Source organism: Salvelinus sp. IW2-2015, unplaced genomic scaffold, assembly GCF_002910315.2.
Source record: "Salvelinus sp. IW2-2015 unplaced genomic scaffold, ASM291031v2 Un_scaffold6108, whole genome shotgun sequence".
In the NCBI taxonomy this organism is placed as follows: Eukaryota; Metazoa; Chordata; class Actinopteri; order Salmoniformes; family Salmonidae; genus Salvelinus; species Salvelinus sp. IW2-2015.
In genome coordinates, this window is record NW_019947372.1 from 10,015 (window position 1) to 19,631 (window position 9,617).

The following is a 9,617-nucleotide window of genomic DNA, read 5'->3' on the forward strand; positions in this document are numbered from 1 at the left end:
TCTTCTATCATTGCTTTGCACAAAAAGTGCTTCACAGGCAAGCATATTGCTGCCAGTAAGATTGCACCTAAATCAACCATTATCAGATCATCAGAACTTCAAGGAGAGCGGCTCAATTGTTGTGAAGAAGGCAACAGGGCGCCCAAGAAAGTCCAGCAAGCGCCAGGACCGTCTCCTAAAGTTGATTCAGCTGCGGGATCGGGGAACCACCAGTACAGAGCTTACTCAGGAATGGCAGCAGGCAGGTGTGAGTGCATCTACACGCACAGTGAGGCGAAGACTTTGGAGGATGGCCTGGTGTCAAGAAGGGCAGGAAAGAAGCGACTTCTCTCCAGGAAAAACATCAGGGACAGACTGATATTCTGCAAAAGGTAGAGGGATTGGACTGCTGAGGACTGGGGTAAAGTCATTTTCTATGATGAATCCCCTTTCCGATTGTTTGGGGCATCCGGAAAAGATGCCCCAAACAAAAAGAAGACAAGGTGAGCGCTACCATCAGTCCTGTGTCATGCCAACAGTAAAGCATTCTGAGACCATTCATGTGTTAGGTTGCTTCTCAGCCAAGGGAGTGGCTCACTCACAATTTTACCTAAGAACACAGCCATGAATAAAGAATGGTACCAACACATCCTCCGAGAGCAACTTCTCCCAACCATCCAGGAACAGTTTGGTGATGAACAATGCCTTTTCCAGCATGATGGAGCACCTTGCCATAAGGCAAAAGTGATAACTAAGTGGCTCGGGGAACAAAACATCAATTTTGGGTCCATGGCCAGGAAAATCCCCAGACCTTAATCCCATTGAGAATTGTGGTCAATCCTCAACAGGCGGGTGGACAAACAAAAACCCACAAATTCTGACAAACTCCAAGCATTGATTATGCCAGATTGGGCTGCCATCAGTCAGGATGTGGCCCAGAAGTTAATTGACAGCATGCCAGGGCGGATTGCAGAGGTTTTGGAAAAGAAGGGTCAACACTGCAAATATTGACTCTTTGCATCAACTCATGTATGTCACGTTCTGACCTTAGTTTCTTTGTGTTAGGTTGGTCAGGGCGTGAGTTGGAGTGGCAGTCTATGTTCTTTTTCTAGGTTGTTTGTTTCTATGTGTTTTGCCTAGTGGAAATGTTTTTGGGGGATTCAGTTCATTTGCATGGCAAAGAGGGACTTTGCAATTAATTGCAATTCATCTGATCACTTCATAACATTCTGGAGTATATGCCAATTGCCATCATACAAACTGAGGCAGCAGACTTTGTGAAAATTAATATTTGTGTCATTCTCAAAACTTTTGGCCACGACTGTACATGTTACCTCAATTACCTCGACTAACCTGTACCCCCGCACATTGACTCGGTACTGGCACCCCCTGTATATAGCCTCGTTATTGTTATTTTATTGTGTTACTTTTTTCAAAATGAATAAATAATATATAGCAAATATTTTCTTACTTACTTAAAAATCTGAATTGTTGGTTAAGGGCTTGAAGGTAAGCATTTAACGGTAAGGTCTACTACACCTGTTGTATTCGGCGCATGTGACATATAACATTGTAACATTTATGTATAATCTGTAATAAGAAAGGTACAGTACTTACATGTGTTTGTGCAATCTGTAGTGAAGCAACAAGTCACAGCCATTACCCCTTACATCCACCAGTAACAGACAGTCAGCCAGTAGCAGTCAGCCATAGGCAGTCAGCCAGGGGCAGTCAGACAGTGGCAGTCAGACAGTGGCAGTAAGCCACTGGCAGTCAGCCAGTAGCATAACGGAAGCAGGGAAGTGGTTTGGGTTATAGATGACTAGACTGTCACATTGTACAGACAGATGTCTCGTGGCTGTGTGCAGATACAGTATCAGCCAAATGAGCCAATCTCAAAGTCTCCCCATGCTATCATGGACTATGGAATGGTGACATTAGCCTATATCTATATCATGAATGACCAAAGTCCATGCAATGACAACACATAGGCAAACTTACTTGTCACCTATATATCACAGAAAAAGAAAAAAGAAAAAAATATAATGTTTACGCAGAAACAATTCAGTTTCAGGAGATGCCAATTATGATAAATGGTTTGCTTGCTTGACAGTTCAATGTTTGTATAGGCCATTGTATAGGCTAGGCACCATCTCTGTTGACCACTACCCAAAAGCATTAGCTGTAAATGGAATGTTTTGGTGTCAGAGGCCCGGGGTTTTGCTTTGAGAGATTTTCCACCCAGCCAAGCAATAATCAATATGGGAAACACTGTAGAGGCAGAGAAATCAGATGGGTGTTACACATTGGTAATGGATGAGGCGAGTTTCTGTTTCCACCCATGTACAGCTTTATTAGTGCTATATAAAATGTAAATGAAGATCTCTGCTGGACAGTGTAGCGCTGGTCTGGTTATGTGAGGGAAACATCCCAATGTTCACATCTGCAACTCCAGACATCTTTTCAGCCTCCCACCACAGTCTCCTCCAGAAGAATGGCTTCTCTGTCTATTGGGACAAATAGGATCGTAAATCATCAACCAACTCACATTGCCTTCGTAGAGAACTGACAGATTCCTAGTATTTCCCGTAGGCTTCAGAGGATAAGATAACCATAACCCCTTACAAAGGCAATATTAGGCCTACTACAGGCCTATCAAATTAGCAGTTGCAAATGACATTAAACAGTTCATGGCACATGAGAATATTATAATACTGTTCTTGTTTCTCACCGACTAACTGGTTCGTAGAGAATGGAGACCACTATAGAGGTTGATACTCACTCATTGGAGAGGAGCGCCTGTGTTTCGTGGGGTTTCGAACAGCAGGTGGCGGTGAAGGACCTTTGTAGGCTACGGCTACGTCATCGAAACCAGGCAGGGAATAGATCACGTGACAATCCCAGATGTCAACAAACGATATCAACAACAGGGAAGTGTCAACGTTTCGTTGTTACAGATTTTCCAATGGATTAACCGACATTTGATAATTCATTAATGTTACAGTCACTCGTGTACATTCTGAAAGGAACCATGAGTGCGTTCTGTTGATTCTACGCTAGTTTAGCTTTTGACGAAGACTTTCAACATGAGGTCCGATTCTCCTCTCTCCAGCGTCAACGTAGTGCTTGTTATGGCCTACGGAAGTCTGGTAAGTCTTAAATGAATGTGTTCCCGTGTTTTTCCTTAATATAAAGAATGCTTGACAAAACTAACTAGCTGTTGCGTTTCTCAGGACTCCTGTGTAATGGAATTAGCTTGCTAGCTACAGTATAGAGACAGGCAACACAGCAGAAGTGTCAAACAATGTGTAACAAAAAACAGGTTATATGACAGGTAATGAAGACGAACTGGGCACTTGTACGGAAAGCCCAAAACACAGTAAAATATAGCTAGCTTTTATTAAAGGGATAATTCACCAAAATTACAAAATGACACATTGGTTTCCTTACCTTGTAAGGTATGACAGCAATCCACGCCTTGGTTTTATTTCCCTTGCTTTGGTTTCGTTTCTAACCTTTTAGCATTTGTGGCACAAACCACATTCAAGTCATGGGACCGATGTTTGCATTTTTTTTGCGCATCACGTCCAAATCATCTGAAAGTATCTCAAATTGATTCTGAAGCTCATCAAAGTCACTTATAGATGATTTGAACATGCTACATGGGATTTGTGTCACAAATGAATTTGGAAACAGTGCCAGGGAAACTTAACTAAAACATTGATTGCGGTCATACCATAGACTGCTTACAGGGTATTGACACAAATGTCATTTTGTAATTTGGGTGAACTAAGAATGTATCTATTGTGGACAGGGTTTACGTGAGATTTTAGGTTCAAAACGTTTTGCAACGGAATCCGACTAATGAATACCCCCAAGTGGAAGTGCATTCTCCAGAGTGATAACTGCAACTAATCATAACAAACAATAATTCAGACGGACCAATAAGATGACAGTTACAAATCATATGATTACTGTAGTTGACTTTATGGAGGCACCTCCACCCTGTTACAGTACATGCAAGCTGTGTCAGTGTATGCTGAACAAAAATATAAACGCAACAATTTCAAAGGTTTGACTGAGTTACAGTTCATATATGGAAATCAGTCAATTTAAATACATTCAATAGGCCCTAATCTATGGATTTCACATGACTGGGAATACAGATATACATCTGTTGGTCACAAATACCTTTTAAAAAATGTAGGGGCGTGGATCAGAAAACCAGCCAGTATCTGGTGTGACCACCATTTGCCTCATGCAGAGCGACACTGTTGATTGTGGCCTTTGGAATGTTGTCCCACTTCTCTTCAATGGCTGAACAAAGTTGCAGGATATTGGCGGGAACTGAAACACGTTATCGTACACATCGATCCAGAGCATCCAAACATGGTGACATGTCTGGTGAGTATGCAGGCCATGGAAGAACTGGGACATGTTCAGCTTCCAGGATTTGTGTACAGATCCTTGCAACATGGGGCTGTGCATTATCATGCTGAAACATGAGGTGATGGTGGCGGATGAATGACACAACAATGGGCCTCAGGATCTTGTCACGATATCGCAATTGTGTTCATTGTACTTGGTTAGAGCGTTGGGCCAGTAACGGAAAGGTTGCTAGATCGAATCACTGAGCTGACAAGGTAAAAATCTGTCGTTCTGCACCTCAACAAGGCAGTTAACCCACTGTTCCTAGGCCCTCATTGTAAATAAGAATTTGTTCTTAACTGACTTGCCTAGTTAAATAAATAAAATTTAAAAATGATGCCTGCCCATACCATAACCCCACTGCCATGGGGCAGTCTATTCACAACGTTGACATCAGCAAACCGCTGGCCCACACAACGCCTTACAGGTGGTCTGCGGTTGTGAGGCCGGTTGGACTTAACTGCCAAATTCTCTAAAGCGACGTTGGAAGTGGCTTATGGTAGAGAAATTAACATTACATTATCTGGCAACAGCTCTGGTGGACAATCCTGCAGTCAGCATGCCAATTGCACACTCCCTCAACTTGAGACAAACCTGTGGCATTGTGTTGTGTGACAAAATGGCACATTTTAGAGTGGCCTTTTATTGTCCCCAGCACAAGGTGCAACTGTGTAATGATCATGCTGTTTAATCAGCTTCTTGATATGCTACACCTGTCAGGTGGATGGATTATATTGGCAAAGGAGAAATGCTCACTAACAGGGTTGTAAACAAATTTGTACACAATTATCTTTGTGCTTATGGAACATTTCTGTGGTCTTTTATTTCAGCTCATGAAACATGGGACCAACACTTTACATGTTGCATTTATATTTTTGTTCAGTGTATATGTATATCTGCCTTTGTCAAATTTTCCGTATATTTGTGTCACCCCTTCTAGGACACTACTCCTTCTGGATACGGGTTGATGTCTCTTTCTAGGACATAACTCCTCTGGATAGGTTGATGTCTTTCTAGGACATACTCCTTGGATAGGTTTGATGTCTCTTCTAGGACATACTCCTCTGATAGTTGTGTCTCTTCTAGGACATAACTCCTCTGGATAGGTTGATGTCTCTTCTAGGACATACTCCTCTGGGATAGGTTGTGTCTCTTCTAGACATACTCTCGTGGATAGGTGATGTCTCTTCTAGACATACCTCCTCTGGTATTGTTATGTCTCTTCTAAGAATACTCCTCTGGATCGGTTGATGTTCTTCTAGAAGCTACGTCTCTGGATAGTTGATGTCTCTTCTAGACATACTCCTCTTAGTGATGTCTGAATACTCTCGGATAGGTTTGATGTCTCTTCTAGAACATCACTCCTCTGGATAGCGTTGATGTCTCTAATGTACAGCAGGTCTGTGTCTTCAGGTGTTTTGCTGCTTGTTCATCTTTGTGAAGAGGCAGATTCATGCGGCTTCGCCATGAAGTCTCGTAGAGGACCACATGTACCCTGGCCACAACGCTCCAAAGGTAAGACACACACACACTCAGTCTGCTTATTTTAACAGTTACTTTCATACACTGTTCATTTTCTCTACTTCCTTTGTCCTTTAGACCTGAGACAGGAGATAGACTCTCGTCTGTCCAAGGTTCAGGAGATCCGCTTTGAGCCGCGCCTGCTGTCTGAACAGGACGACAGACTACAGAGTGGCGGTGAGAGAACCACACACACACACACATTCATGTAGATTATCTTTCTACCCATCTTTTGCTACAGTTTGCCTTCTGTGAATTTAAAAAAGGTGATAATGTTGGCATGTGGTGTTTTGCAGGTTGCTTATGACTACCTGTACAAGAATGAGGCACTAGATGCCATTAAGACTCTGGTAAGTCCTTCTCTGCCGTTTCACCGGCCTGTACATCTCACTGTCATCATCCTCCAGTGATAGTTATGTTTAGTTAACTATGTATACTTAAGCAATAAGGGCTGTTCCTTAGCACGACGCAACGCGGGTGCGGATACAAATTCTTAGCCGTTGCTATTATAAACTGGTTACCAATATGTAATTAGAACAGTAAAAATAAATTTTGTCATACCTGTGGGTACCACGGCTTTTAGCCCAATCAGCATGCAGGGCTCGAACCACCCAGTTTATAATGCTGCACAATCCTCTTCACCTACTGTATGTACTACCTTCTGAATCAGTGGCCTTTGACCTCTAGATTCTAACTCCAATTTGATCATAAAACATCTTCTCATCTCCTGTCAGATTTCCGTTCAGTGAGTTGGGAGGGACTCCCACAGCTGTGACAGGGAGGAGATTCCGCGCCTGGCTTCTAGATCTGAGGAGTTCCCATTCCCTGTTCCGCAGCAGCCGCAGTTCCCTCATAGACACACTGCTGGAGGGCTACCACAACGCTCGCCACGGCACCGGGGTCAGTGTGTGTGTCTCTATTTTATCTGGGGAGGGGAGAGAGAAGATGCCTGTTGTCTCCACATGACATTGTGTCTGCCACTTAGGTTGGTCTATAGTGTGTGACTCCTGTTTTGTCTCTCTGTGTCTGAGGTGTTTGGAGACGCAGAGTTTGTCAAATACAAGGAAGCCCTGACCGAACTGGCTTCTGTGTGAGTATAGACACGCACTCTCATTTATCTAAGCACTACTCATGTGTTTTAATGAAGGTTTTTCAGTTTGACTCGAGTAGTTATTCTCTCTCCCAGTGTGAAGAGCCACTCCCAGCTCCACCAGTCTGGACCAGCATCACCAGTCAGCAGCTAAGACCTGCCAGTACCCCAGAGCCACCCCCCGCCCTCTCCCCCTCCCAGGTCACATACCTGCCGTCAGCTGGGCAACGCACCAAACGACCAAAACACTTCYTGGAACTCAAGAACTTTAAAGACAAGTACAACACCTTGGAAAGCACATTCTGAGAACTACTATCTCCTATGGCATAACACGAAAAACTACAATTCCCTACAGCATACCTTGAGAAACGACAACTTGCTGCCTCTGACAACTGCAACTCCCTACAACCCTGAGAACGTACAACTCCCTAGAGAACAACCTGAAAACTACAACAACTTCTACCACTTTAAATCTGTTTTGTTGCGAGTACTGGACTCACTTTTCCTTCTCYATTTCCATAGTAGATAGCCTGGTGGGAAAAAATCTGTTGTTCTGCCCCTGAACAAGGCAGTTAACCCACTGTTCCTATGCTGTCATTGTAAATAACAATTTGTTATTTTCTGACTTGCCTAGTTAAATAAAAAAGAAATTAAGGTAGTGATAAGTAGAGCTCCTGGACGGGACAGATAGTGGAGGGGACAGATACTGGGGTTTGTGGTAAAAGAAGAGGTTGGTGAGTTAGTGAGAGACTTGTTAGTGCCAGCGGAGAGAGAAGAGACTTGGTAGGGTTGGTACTTGGTACAGTTGGGAAGACTGGAGCACAGCAGGATTAACAGTAGCACAGCAGTATAGGAATGACAGTAACATTACGCTGCCTTACTAGTCCTGAGGAAAAACACTGCCTACTGCCTATCATGCGTCTCACATAATAAATAGTGCACTAGATTYAAGCTTATTTGACCTTAAACATCGTTGTGAACTTTTGCACAGACTTTGCAGGTAGATCATCATGTAGGGCTATGCAAAAAGAGATGAGACCAGACAAGCTACATGCAGTTTCTATGCATTAATGCAGGGTTTCTCAAACTTTGTCCTGGGGACCCCAAGTGGTGCACGTTTTGGTTTTTGCCCTAGCACTACACAACTAACTCAAATAATCAACTAATCATCAAGCTTTGATTATTTGAATGAGCTGTGTCGTCCTAGGGCAGAACCTGAAACGTACATGTCTTTGTGTTCCCAGGACTGAGTTTGGGAAACGCTGCATTAATGCACAGTATTAGAGTAAGACTTGTTTATAGTGTGTTCAGTGCTAACTAAGCTATTGATGGACTAACGTTATAGCAGACCAGCATTCCTCACAATGGCCCTGGAGAGCTACAGTACAGGCTGTGCAGGCTTTTGTTCCCGCCTAGCACTAACACACCTCCAATCAAGCTGATTAGTAGAATCCGGTTAGTCACTGTTGAGCTGGAACAATACAGCCTGTAACTACAGGACCAGGAGAGAAGAACTATGGATTATTCCAGTATTACTGCTAGATATTTCCAGTATTATTGTCCTGTTGCCAGCACTTGTTTAGGGCAGAGCCATGTATATACATATATATTGCTCTGGTTTAGGGCTAGTGTTACAAGGAAATAAACATGCTACACAGTCTGACTGTTGTCCATTTGCGGCATAAAAATGATGATACTTTTTAGTGTACAATTTTCTTTTTTTGCTGAAATATTTTTTTGTATTCCATTTTTAAAGATATTAATGCTTTATTCTAATTGATTTTAATACAATTAACTTATTACGTGTATGAATGGTTGAATACTAAAACCGTAATATATTCTTGAGGTGCGAGTTGGCTATATAGCCTGGGTTCCAGTCCGATCTATTCATAATGAGGTGTGAGTTGGCTATAAAGCCTGGGTTCCAGTCAGTTTCTGCTTTAACCAATCCCCACTCTCTCTTACAGCAGAAACAGACTGGTATGGTACCCAGGCTCATATGAATCGTCAGTGGAGTTATCTAAAGCACCTACAGATTTGGGACCAGGCTAGAGATTTATGGGTTGAGTAATATTGATGTATGATTGTAGCACAATGTTCCTCCAATCAAATGTGAACAGCTTCAGAAGTGTGTTCGAATCTAATGGGTTGTGTGTTGTGTGTATGATTGATGTATGATTGGGACCAGAGGAGGCTGGTGAGGAGAGGACGCCTCATAATGGATGGAATTGAACGGTAACAAACACATGAAAAATCAGGTGTTTGATTTGTTTAATACCATTCCACGTATTCCGTCCCAGCCATTACTATGGCCTGATAATAGTGCTGAATAGGCTGCTTTATGTTTTAATGGACTCCCCTGATCTATCCTCTGTGCATTGTAATACATACTGCAGCTGCCATTCCATTAAAGTGGTACCACTGGACCAGAGATTATTGACTGATGGTGATATCTTATGACATTTGAGATTCAACTCAATTCTAGTGGTGTAGGCTACATTTCTCCCCCAAGAACATTATAAAGATTGTCTTCTCCCTTTCAGGTGTGGAAATAAAGAGGATTTAACAAGTGAGACTCTAGGTCAGACACAGGAAGTAG

At 42.7% G+C, this 9,617-nt stretch overlaps 1 long non-coding RNA gene and 1 pseudogene across 1 annotated transcript; one reads left to right on the forward strand and one right to left on the reverse strand.

Moving 5' to 3' along the window:
* Nucleotides 1–2,065: 2,065 nt before the first annotated feature.
* LOC112078708 (uncharacterized) lies at nucleotides 2,066–3,541 on the reverse strand. The gene is made up of 3 exons (XR_002895761.2): nucleotides 3,430–3,541; nucleotides 2,711–2,836; nucleotides 2,066–2,486 (listed from the first exon to the last, which is right to left on the reverse strand). It is a non-coding gene; the product is annotated as an uncharacterized lncRNA (long non-coding RNA).
* LOC112078707 (protein C1orf43-like) lies at nucleotides 2,830–9,449 on the forward strand (annotated as a pseudogene).
* Nucleotides 9,450–9,617: the final 168 nt, after the last annotated feature.